Here is a 12,690-nt window from a genome sequence, read left to right on the forward strand (position 1 = left end):
ACCTTTACAAAAAGAATGAACCACAAACCTCATTGAATCTGAAAGCTATGTCATTTCAACCTTCAAATACACCACTTGAGGTGTCAAGACCACAAGAAGAAGGTAGTCTAATTCCAGAACTTGCAAGTCTGCTCATCTCCAACCATCTCCCTATACCTGAATCAGGTACAGGTGATCCTTTAAAGTTCATAGATTGGAAGATATCCTTTATGGCGCTGATCGATCAAAAAACAATCCCTGTGTGCGAAAAAATGCTGCACTTGAAGAGGTATCTCGGTGGTGAAGCTCGTAAGGCAGTGGAAGGTTTCTTCTATCGGAATACAGAAGGCGCTTATCTGGGTGCCTGGGGGATCCTACAGGACAGGTATGGAGGTCCATTCATAGTGCAAAGAGCTTTCAGAGAAAGGCTGACTAAATGGCCAAAGATATCCGCAAACGACCCTGTAGCATTAAGAGTGTTTGCAGATTTCCTTCAAGGCTGTGTGGAGGCCATTCCCCATGTTAAAGGCCTAGCTATTCTAAATGATTGTGAAGAAAACCACAAGCTTCTCAAGAAACTGCCTGAATGGGTCATGCGTAGATGGAGTCGCATCGTTGTGGACGAATTAGACAAGTTTCAAGAATACCCAACCTTTGCTTGTTTCACAGAGTTCCTGCAGAAGGAAGCCAAGATAGCATGCAACCCCATTGCCTCCCCCTTCTTCCTCAGTACCAAGACCACAGATGAGAGAATTCCCAAAAGAGTCAAGGCGCTCAACACAAGCACTCAAAATAAGCCCTCCACCTCCAGTGTTCCAGAGATCTCTGCTTCAAGACCAAAACCACCCTGCCTAGTCTGCAAAGACAAAATGCACAGTGTCACTAAATGTCTGACTTTTGCAGCAAGGACCATCAATGAAAGGAAGGCCTTCATTTATGAAAACATCGAGAATACCCAACCTTCCTGCTTCCTCTAGTTTTGGAGAAAGGGGCTTTCATTTAATTCAGCATTCACAGGCAATACAGCAGTACCTCGTGGGAAGGTGACAGTTTATGGAAGTTTACTAAAATTTAAAGTTTGCACCCCTTGGCAAGCGGAGCAAGTTTTCACGCTGCTTATGGTGCAAATGGTGGTTATGGTGCTTACGATGCTTATGGTGCTTAAATTGTTTAAGGAGTCAAAAGATTAACCTCTGTGGTGTTCAACCTTAATGCACACCTTTGAGACAAAAGAATAAAAGTACAGCACCCGTCAGAAGCTCTCCCCTCGTTATTTACTCAAAGCCAATGGGGCCGCTACAAAAGCCTTAAAATTAACTTGTCATAAGCCTGTAGTATCTAAAATTAATGAAAAAATCTATAAGTAGAGGTTGACTTCAGTTTTGCAGATAGGGAATGACAAATGTGCGCTTGCACATTGATTCTCCATATACTGTATATCTTTGTGGTAATAATTACCCAGCACACTGAAGTTCCAATGCTATCTATGTAACAATAAATGTCCAATATTCAAATCATAAAGTATCATGAATCCTGTCTAATATCACAGGAGCTGGTGTCAAAATTTGATGCCTGACCATCCTACTGGTCATTACTTGAATTCTCTTTTATTTCTAGTTATCTGCTGCACTATAACAGGTCTGCCTCATTTCATTCTATGGAAGAGCCATTCCCAACTAAGGTTCCTTCAGGGGTGGCTAATGCTGCGTACACACGATCGCACATTCCGACAACAAAATCCATGTTTTTTTTCCTTCGGATGTTGACACAAACTTGTCTTGCATACACACGTCACACAAATCTTGTCGGAAATTCCGATCGTCAAGAACACAGTGACGTAAAACATGTACGACGAGCCGAGAAAAATGAAGTTCAATAGCCAGTGCGGCTCTTCTGCTTGATTCCGAGCATGCGTGGAATTTTGTGTGTCGGAATTGTGTGCACACGATCGGAATTTCCGACAACGGATTTTATTGTTGGAAAATTTGAGATCCAGATCTCAAATTTTGTTTGTCGGAAATTCCAACGAAAAATGTCAGATGGAGCCTACACACGGTCGGAATTTACGACAACAAGCTCCCATCAAACATTTCCCGTTGGAAAATCCGACCGTGTGTACGCGGCATAAGGGTTTCTTGATCTGTGGCAAACTGAACTCCTATCTGAGGGTGCCTGCACAGTTTCAAGTCCAATGCCACTTGGCTGAACCAGCAGGATGCCTGCAAGGGAGTCATTCTTGCAACCACTGTAGGGGGGCATTGTTCCTATTTATCACCACCACAACATTTTCCCAATGACCCTTGATAGACTAATTGTACCAAGGGCTCCCTAGAACCTAAAAATTATTTCAAGGGTTCCTCCGGGCAAAAAAAGTTGAGAAAGGCTGCTCTAGAAGTTCAGAGAAAGACCTGACGGTGCTTTGTGTCAACCTCACCCACCCAAATCCAACCTTACATCCACATTTCAGGGGTGAAGAACTCTGCCATCTCATCTCAGGATAATTTTCCCTGATTGGCATTTAGTGATCATTTTCCACATTCAGAATTCTATAGATATACTTAGCTGTGTCCATAGATTCTCTTGTTGTTCAGGTCGGCTCATTGCTGAATTGATCAGGTGCAGAAGCTGGGCATTGGGGCACATCCACATAGTCCACTTCTGATATTGGTAATATAAGAGGTATATTTGTCCAACAGGGCCACAGACAGCAAAAAAAGTGACTTTTATTAAAAGAAGAGGGAGAATTACAAACACCTTTTTCCAGGGGCCAACATGGCACCATACTACCACGTGTGTGCTGTTATGGATTGACACCAAGAATGGAAAATTACAGTACATATTTGATACAATTTTCCATTTTACCGTCTAATTAAGGTTTAGTGTGGTATATGTTTTAGGTCTCATCAGTGCTTATGTGCAGTAGCGGTGCGTCCATTAGGGTGCATGGGCGCCGCCCTCTCTCTCCAGCTACCCCCTCTATGACCAATGCATGGATCTATCCATGGGCGCCGCTGCCACCCCTATTCAGGCGCCCTTTTTGAGCGCCTGAATTACAGCGGCGGGGGGTGTTTTTGAAGCACCTGATTAGAGCCATAGGCTCTAATAGGTGTCAGATAATAGGGCTCTAATGTGACCCAGGTGTGTTAGAACAGCGAATGAACATTCGCTGTCCTAACAATGAACCACCTCTCCACCAATCATGTGCTCGGGTCTGTTACCCGTCACCTGATTGGCTGAAACGACAGGTGCTGTGATTGGATGCCTGACAGAGGAGAGGACGGGAGGAGAGGACGGGAAGAAACACATTAAGACACCTCTCAGAGGACACCGCTCCCCATCGTCACCCGCTGCCCAACTGAGACAGGGTAAGTGCTGGGCAGACGGCGAGCAGGCGGGGGTCACAGTGGCGGCATTGGATAGCACAGTGGCAGTATTCAATGGGCAGAGTGGCAGCATTCGATGGGCAGAGTGGCAGCATTCGATGGGCACAGTGGCAGCGTTTGATGGGCACAGTGGCAGTGTTTGATGGGCACAGTGGCAGCGTTTGATAGGCACAGTGGCAGCATTTGATGGGCACAGTGGCAGCGTTTGACGGCACAGTGGCAGCGTTTGATGGCACAGTGGCAGCGTTTGATGGGCACAGTAGCAGCATTTGATGGGCACAGTAGTAGCATTTGATGGGCATAGTGGCAGTGTTTGATGGGCACAGTGGCTGCCTTTAAAGGGTACAGTGGCAGCCTTTAAAGAGCACAGTGGCAGCCTTTAAAGGGCACAGTGGCTGCAATTGTTGGGCACAGTGGCTGCAATTGATGGGCACAGTGGTGGCATTAGATGGGCACAGTGGCGGCATTTGATGGGCACAGTGGCTGCGTTTGATGGCACAGTGGCTGCAATTGATGTTTTTTTTTTCAGTATTTTTCAGGTTGTTTGCGCCCCCCAAAAAATTTTTAGCACCAGCCGCCACTGCTTATGCTTATAGCTTGGAGAAAGGTTTCCCATATTATGCCACTGATTTTGTTGGGTACTGTACATTGTGGTCTCATTGGGGGAGGGGTTGTTAGAGGGTGTATACCAATAACTTTACAGAATTATTTGATTTTTATTTGCATCACAATTCTATTCTCTTCAAAAAAAAAAAAAAACTGTGACTTAGAGTCATTTCACATTAGTTTATTACATTTCTAATTTGATTTTATGATTGGGGGCTTTTTATTGTTCTGGTTTCTACACTGTGTTAACTGGATGTTATCAGCCATCACTTCATTGTGTCTACAGGATTTCCTCTATTTGTGTTATGAATATGAATATTTAAACGAAACTTTAACCACAACAACTTGATAATGTTCTTTAGCAAAATACATACATTCCGCATTAATAATTACGTAACCAAAATAAGTGTGTGCTGTAAATTGCCCTCAAGATTGCTTCTGTTTCTTCTTGTTGCAGGATGTCATTTTGCTGAACCCCAGAGCCACTGAGCAGCAGTAAATATTCAGGCTGTCAGCAGATTGACTGCTAGTGGCCCATTGGGGGTCACAGGCAGTGATAAACATGTGAAAGAAGTGTTTACAGTTATCAGGTCTATCCGGAACTGGAAAATAAGTTGGGCAAAGAAGGAAACCTATTTGTTTATTACAGGTTGAGTGCTGACAATGTATACAGAGCTTTACATACTGTGCATTCACATCAGTCCCCAGGCTCCTTAGGAAGGGGCTCTGAAAGGTAAGTACAGGCTCATGAGCATGAGTGCAGGCTCCTGTGGAGGGAAAAGGGACACGGGCTCATAAGGAGGAATGCAGGCTCATGAGGAAGGAGGACACAGGCTCCTGAGGAAGACGCAGGTTCTTGAGGAGGAATGTGCAGGCTCCTGAAGAGGGACATGCAGGCTTTCAAGGAGGCAAGATACATGCTCATGGGGAGAGATGTGCAAGCTCTTATGGAGGAGTGCAGGATCCTGAGGAAGAATGTGCAGGCTCCAGAGGGGAAGAGCAGGTTCCTAGGGAGGAATGTGCAGGCTCCAGAGGAGAACTGCAGGTTCCTGGGGAGGAATGTGTAGGCTCCAGAGGAGAAGTGCAGGTTCCTGGGGAGGAATATGCAGGCTCCAGAGGAGGAGTGCAGGTTCCTGGGGAGGAATGTGCAGGCTCCAGAGGAGAAGTGCAGGTTTCTGGGGAGGAATGTGCAGGCTCCAGAGGAGAAGTACAGGTTCCTGGGGAGGAATATGCAGGCTCCAGAGGAGGAGTGCAGGTTCCTGGGGAGGAATGTGCAGGCTCCAGAGGAGAAGTGCAGGTTTCTGGGGAGGAATGTGCAGGCTCCAGAGGAGAAGTACAGGTTCCTGGGGAGGAATATGCAGGCTCCAGAGGAGGAGTGCAGGTTCCTGGGGAGGAATGTGCAGATTCCAGAGGAGGAGTGCAGGTTCCTGGGGAGGAATGTTCAGGCTCCAGAGGAGAGGTGCATGCTCCTGGGAAGGAATGTGCGGGTTCCTGGGGAGGAATGTGCAGGCTCCAAAGAATAAGTGCAGGTTTGTGGGGAGGAATGTGCAGGCTCCTGGGGAGGAGTGCAGGTTCCTGGGGAGGAATGTGCAGGCACCTGAGGAAAGATGTGCATGCTCCCAGGGAAGACACAGGCTTATGAAGTGGAGTGCAGACTACTGAGGAGAAAGATACAAGTTCTTGAGGAGAGATTTGCAGAGTCCTATTGAGGGATGTGCAGGCTTCTAAGGAGGTAGGATACATGTTCCTGAGGAGACATGTGCAGGCTGCTGAGGAGGGAGGATATAGGTTCCAGAGGAGGAGTGCAAGTTCCTAGTGAAGAATTTACAGGCTCCTGTTGAGGGAGGATACAGGCTTGAGTGGAGAAGGGAGGTTCCTGAGGAGGAACTTGCACTCTTGAGGAGAGAGGATACAAGCTCCAGATGAGGACTGCAAGCTGTTGAGGGGGGGGTGTAGCACACCCCACCTAGGAGCTATAGTTGAACATTGATTCCCCACTCCTGCACCGCCAGGAACACTGAAACTTCACAAGCACACAAAGCGAGAACACAGTCCGTAGTTTGTTTTTGTTATTTAATAGGGGGTTATTAACTCAGATAGAAATGGGAGGTTATGGGATGCCCGCTTGACTTCAGCAATCTTCAGGGACAACTTCCTATATACAGTACATCTATATACAGTCTCCTTCACTTTCCTCCTGCACACTCTTGTCAGCGTCAACTGAATCACTCTTGAGGGATCTGATAGACTCCTTCTCAGATGTGCAACAGTCTATTACAGGCAGGAACTAGCAGTCCCTTACATTTAGCTCAGATGCAACTTTTCTGTAGCCACTGATCCCAGCACCACCTCTTCAGGCACTGCCAGCCCACCTGGCTGCATCTGCCCTTTTCACCATCCCTCCTGGCTACCTCTATACACCAGTCCACCTCTCCTGAAATCTCTTGGGTAAGAACTGAAGGCTTAAGCACACCGCTGTCTTCAAGGGAGACTGGCTACATGTGGCAGTCTCCCCCCTTTGTTAGTCCCCAACAGTGTTGACTACTCACTACTCACCCAGTCTTCTCCTGCTTCTGTGACTCCAGGAAGACCTCCTCCAGTGTGTTTTGGCAGGATCCTTCTAGCACTTGAGCCCCAGCCCAAGACAGTTCACTCAAACCACCCCCCCTCCAGACTAGGGGCCACCCATCAGGCCCACCGATAGCCTCCTCAACACTGCATCTCCATATTTCACCCGACTGCCCCTGCTGGCAGGCTCATCAATATTTAAAGGCTCCCTGCCAGGCCCACCCCCAGGGTTTAGCCAGAGACCTCTAAATATGCTGAGCAGCCCCTTCTAATCTCCACCCACTATCTTCCAGAACCTTTTCCAACACTCTGGGAACAGGAGGAGGCCTCAGAGAGCTGCTGAGATGAGTCATCCAGCCCTGACCTCTAATAAACCTTGACCCAATTAAGACTCACCAGCTTAAAGTGGAGGTCCTGCCAAATTTTTTTTTTAAAGTCAGCAGCTACAAATACTGTAGCTGCTGACTTTTAAAACATGGACACTTACCTGTCCAGGGAGCCCGCGTTGTCGGCACCCAAAGCTGATCTGTCCCTCGGCTCTCTGGTGGAGGCACCGCCATCTTCAGTAAGGGAATCAGGCTTCACAGCCTGGTTCCCTACTGCACATGCGCGAGTCGCGCTACATGGTCCCACAGGTCCCTGCTGTCTTCTGGGACCTGTGTGTGTCCCAGAAGACAGCAGGGGGGGGGCGGAGGAGGAGCCGCGGATATCTATGCCCGAAAGTGGGAGCAAAGTGGGAAATTGGGAGCAAATACCTGGATTATACAGGTATATGCTCTCCGCTCCCCCCTGCAAGGTGCCAAATGTGACACTGGAGGGGGGGAGGAATCCTGAAAAGCAGAAGTTCCATTTTTGGGTGGAACTCCGCTTTAAATGTGAGTCATAGTATGGTTTACCTACACCCACTCCTAGTACACATACTAGAGGGTGCTACAGGGGATACAGGCTCCAGAGGAGGAGTGCAGGCTCCTACAGAAGAATGTGCAGGCTCATAAGGAGGGAGGACACTGGCTCCAGAGGAGGAGTGCAGGCTCCTGAGGAGGGAGGACCCAGGCTACAGAGGAGGAGGGCAGGCTCCTGAGGAGGAATGTGTAGGCTCCTAAGGAGGAATGACACAGGCTCCAGAGGGGGAGTGCAGGATCCTGAAGAGGGAGGACAAAGGATCCAGAGGAGGGGAGGACACAGGCTTCAGAGGAGGAATGCAGGATCCTTAGGAAGAATGTGCAGGCTCCCAAGATACGATGTGCAGGCTCCTAAGGAGGGGAGACACAGAGTCCTGAGGAGGAGTGCAGACTTCTGAGAGGCTCTTTACACTCAGCTATTGATGAAGCTACGTATTAGGAGACAGCAAAAACACAGGCTGAGAAAGATGTGGACTAGCATATTATAGGAAATGGCTAGAAGGAGATGTGGTTAATGTAAGACGTAGGCAGAGGACCAGGGTAATGCCCGGACAAATTCTCTATCTTAGAATCTTACGTCTCTGTATAGCTACCCAAATGAAGGTGACAACAATTAATGAGCAAAGCCCCAGGAATCCCATATAGAATGCAAAATAATTAGTCCTAGTTATCCAAGAAATAATTGTAACTCTAGATTTCTTCATAAATATTATAGAATTATTTGAAATAGCTCCTTAAAGTGGAGTTCCACCCACTTTTACAACTCTTCAGCATCCCTCACTAAACTGTGTACTGTAAACGAATTGGATATTTTAAATTTTTTTTTCTCAGCACTTACTGTATATCTGCTGTATTCATTTTTCACTTCCTCCTCCCTGGCCGCGGCCCATCGCATCATTTCCTGTTTGCAATGCCTTCTGGGAAGGGGCAGCAACTTCCTCTGACACTGCCGTTGCTATGGAAACCTGACCTGAAACCTATTACACTGCTTGTGCTGCACTGAGCATGTGCGAGATCTGCAAGGATGAGATCCAGGAAGAAATACAGTCTGGCTTCAGATGCCCACACTTAAGATGGCCACGGCCTGCTGTAAGTTTATAAAATAACAAACTACTGCTATAAACTAACAAAACAGACCTTAGTTTACAGACTAACTTTACTAGAATACATTAAGCTTGTGTATTATAGGGGTATTTTTATTTAAAAACTATAATTTCGGCCGGAACACCACTTTAATGTATAAATTAGGGTTAATTTACTGAAATGGGAGAGTGCAAAATCTGGTGCATCTCTTCATAGAAACCAATCAGCTTCCAGTTTTCTTTTTCAAAGCTTAATTGAATAAGCTGAAGTTAGAAGCTGATCGGCTACCATGCACATATTGCACGCTCCAGTTTTAGTAAATCATTGTATTTTTAATAATAATAAAGCAAAAACTATTATTCTTGCTGTTTTATATTTTCCCCTCTAGATAATTATAGATTATTTCTTGAGTGGACTTATGTGCAATATGTCCAGCAGTTAAGTCACCAATACTGCTAGATGACTGCTGATCAATTTACTCTGAGCAGAAGGGAACAGCAAAGCAAAATAATCATACAGCAATAGTTTGTAAGAAGTCTATAATAATTAAATCTACTCCCCGTGCCCCCATGTAAATAAATATAATATAATAAAATATAATACAAATTTTATTGGGAGATCAAGACAGTTACCTCTTGGTTACCAAAAACTAAAAGGTGAGCAAAGACTTACCTTGTATGTAGCTGTCAGAGATGCTTTCAGAGATGGTTTTAGCTATGTGTCAGCCTAGCTTCACAATTCAATATATATTAAACCGAGGTTTCCTGTCTTATTTCCTTTCCCTGCAGTATATGCTTAGGGCTCATTTCAAATTTCTGTCTATTTGCTTTTATTTTATCTTTGTTTTTCAAAATCACTAAAAGGCATTTCCGCACAATTTTTTTTATCTAATTCTTAATTATTGTGACTGTGAAGAACAATTCATATAGAGCAGGGATATGCAATTAGCGGACTATTGACACTTTGGGCCCAATTTGGACATTTTCACTTAGGGGTGTACTCGCTTTTGTTGCCAGCGGTTTAGACATTAATGGCTGTGTGTTGAGTTATTTTGAGGGGACAGAAAATTTACACTGTTATACAAAACACGCTGTACACTCACTACTTTACATTGTAGCAAAGTGTAATTTCTTCAGTGTTGTCACATGAAAAGATATAATAAAATATTTACAAAAATGTGAGGGGTGTACTCACTTTTGTGAGATACTGTATGTTCACAACTCCACCAACACTCGTGTTGGGTTCTTTTGCTAATGTTATATGTTTGCATATTGGATGTATGTACTAATACTAGTATGTTGAGTGTAGTAGTTCCTCTGTTCCCAATAACTTTGCTTAGATTACTGGTTAATTTTCTAGGAAGGTAATCTCTTTTGCTCCTGGAAGCCCTATCCTAGGTGAAGGCACTGACATTTTTTTTTTTTTGAGAATCTATATTTATATAGAAAGTAACACAGTGTACGAAATCATAGGGTATAAGTTCCATGACTTGTACACAACCATATAGTTTAATGTGTAAAATTACTCATCGTATATCACATAAGTCTACTGCAGTGGTCTCCAAATTGAGACAATAATCCTCCCACTGACACCAATGATGGGGCACCAGTCCTCCCACTGATGCCAACAAACCAAGGATGGGGCATTGTTTATTCCCCTCGGCCACAGTCTGGCACACTAAAGCCAAAAGGACATAAAATTGGCCCTTTGTTTAGAAGGTTTGGCGACCCCTGGTCTACTGTATTGAGAGTTAAGTTTCAAATATATGGGTGGAAGATGTATACATTTAGTGGACTCAAGTATATGATTCTACAGGTGTGATTTACTAAAACTGGAGAGTGCAGAATGTGGTGCAGCTCTGCATAGAAACCAATCAGCTTCCCGGTTTTATGGTCAGAGCTTAATTGAACAAGGTGAAGTTAGAAGCTGACTGGCTACGGTGCACAGCTGCACCAGATTTTGCACTCTCCTGTTTTAGTAAATGAACCCTTATGTTTTAAAGATAGGTAAAATCACTGTGTACAACATTTTAAGGTAATAAAATATAGAAGGTATAGGAAAGGTGAAGAAAAGGATAGATCAGATCCTGTCCTGGATTAATTTCCTCAGTCAGCAGTAGCTGTACCCAGGGAAATGGTCCCTTTACTCAGAGGTGTTCCAGGACCTCTGTTGCAGGTGGGAAGTTCCTGGACTCTAGGTGCAGCAACAAACTGTACAGGTTTGTCTCTTTGCACTCTAGAAGAGACATTGGATGTTTTGGCCCACTAGATGTAGTGCACTGACCTGGTGAGATTCCTGGTAGACTGTGTGCACTGCTAGAGTGCCAGGATCAGCTGACCCAAGGACCAACATACCATGCTGCTTCACCATTGCATTGCTGTTGATGCCCAGGTTCTGGGAGACAGGGGCATCTCTGAATCTTCATTTGGTGTAAGTCTTAAGGCTTCCACAAAAGCCAACATAGCAGTCCCCTGGCACCTCTCTTCCATACCTAATCAAATAAATTGTAAAAAGTGGCACAAGTTCAATTTTTTTTTTATTTTTGAATGACACATCCCTTAACTCCACTAATAACTACTCCATTAATATTAGAAAAATTGAGTGAACGTTTAAAAAAACAAAACATTTTGAATAAAATTCTACTATGTGTGCCTAACTTAAAGTGTATATCCAATTTTGCAGCCAAATTGGTACAAAACCTACTTTATATTTGTTACATGTCCCAATTCACATAGCATAGCCTAAAAATTGCAGCTTACCAGTTTTAGGCTGGGTTCACACTGGTCCGACAAACGCTCCGACATTGGGAGCTCATGTCGCATGACGTGTGAAATTTAATGTTTCCCTATGGGAGCCGTCCTAACTGGTCCGACACAAGTCGTTCCGACTTTAGAAATGCTCCCTGTACTACTTTGGTCCGACTTTGATCCTACTTCAGCCTATTGACTATCATTGAAGTCGGATCAAAGTCGGATTGCCGTCTCGCATGATCCGACTTCGGCACGCGACTTGTGCTCAGATCATCTTGAGGGGGAACTCCGCGCCAAATTTTAGATAAAAATCCGGCATGGGTTCCCCCTCCAAGGGCATACCAGGCCCTTGGGTCTGGTATGGAACTTGAGGGGAACCCCCTACGCCGAAAAAGCGGCGTGGGGGGTCCCCCCAATCCATACCAGACCCTTATCCGAGCACGCAGCCCGGCCGGACAGGAATGGGGGTGGGGACGAGCGAGCGCCCCCCCCCTCCTGAACCGTACCAGGCCGCATGCCCTCAACATGGGGGGTTGTTGCCTTGGGGGAGGAGGGCGCGCTGCGGCCCCCCCACCCCAAAGCACCTTGTCCCCATGTTGATGAGGACAAGGGCCTCTTCCCGACAACCCTGGCCGTTGGTTGTCGGGGTCTGCGGGCGGGGGGCTTATCGGAATCCGGGAGCCCCCTTTAATAAGGGAGCCCCCAGATCCCGGCCCCCCACCCTATGTGAATGAGTATGGGGTACAGCGTACCCCTACCCATTCACCTAGGAAAAAAGTGTCAATTTAAAAAAAAACACTACACAGATTTTTAAAGCATTTTATTAGACAGCTCCGGGGGTCTTCTTCCGACTTCGGGGGTCTCTCCGGTTCTTCTCCACGCTCTCCGGATCTTCTGCCGGGCTCCTCCGCTCTCTTCTGCTCTTTTGCCGCTCTTTTGCTAAAGCGGAGGAGCCTGGTCTTCAATCTTCTGCCTTCTGCCCTCTTCTCCTGATGTTGACACGACGCTCTCCCCGGCTGGAATGCTCTCTGTGCGCTCTGCTCTGACTTATATAGGCGGTGACCCCGCCCCCTTATGCCGTCACAGTCCCTGGGCATGCTGGGACTGTGACGTTTTAGGGGGCGTGGTCATCACCCGATGACCACGCCCCCTTATGCCGTCATAGTCCCAGCATGCCCAGGGACTGTGACGGCATAAGGGGGCGGGGTCACCGCCTATATAAGTCAGAGCAGAGCGCCCAGAGAGCATTCCAGCCGGGGAGAGCGTCGTGTCAACATCAGGAGAAGAGGGCAGAAGGCAGAAGGCAGAAGATTGAAGACCAGGCTCCTCCGCTTTAGCAAAAGAGCGGCAAAAGAGCAGAAGAGAGCGGAGGAGCCCGGCAGAAGATCCGGAGAGCGTGGAGAAGAACCGGAGAGACCC

General features: G+C 46.3%; 1 protein-coding gene across 1 annotated transcript in view; it reads right to left on the reverse strand.

The window, feature by feature from the left end:
• LOC141105712 (C-X-C chemokine receptor type 6-like) overlaps positions 1 to 9,265 on the reverse strand; it is a 46,926-nt gene extending 37,661 nt beyond the window's left edge. The window contains exon 1 of the mRNA XM_073595770.1: positions 9,194 to 9,265. The gene's annotated coding sequence lies outside the window, so the exon portion shown is untranslated. The remainder of the gene's footprint in view (positions 1 to 9,193) is intronic.
• Positions 9,266 to 12,690: the final 3,425 nt, after the last annotated feature.

The sequence above is a fragment of the Aquarana catesbeiana genome, linkage group LG08 (genome assembly GCF_042186555.1).
Source record: "Aquarana catesbeiana isolate 2022-GZ linkage group LG08, ASM4218655v1, whole genome shotgun sequence".
Taxonomy (NCBI): Eukaryota; Metazoa; Chordata; class Amphibia; order Anura; family Ranidae; genus Aquarana; species Aquarana catesbeiana.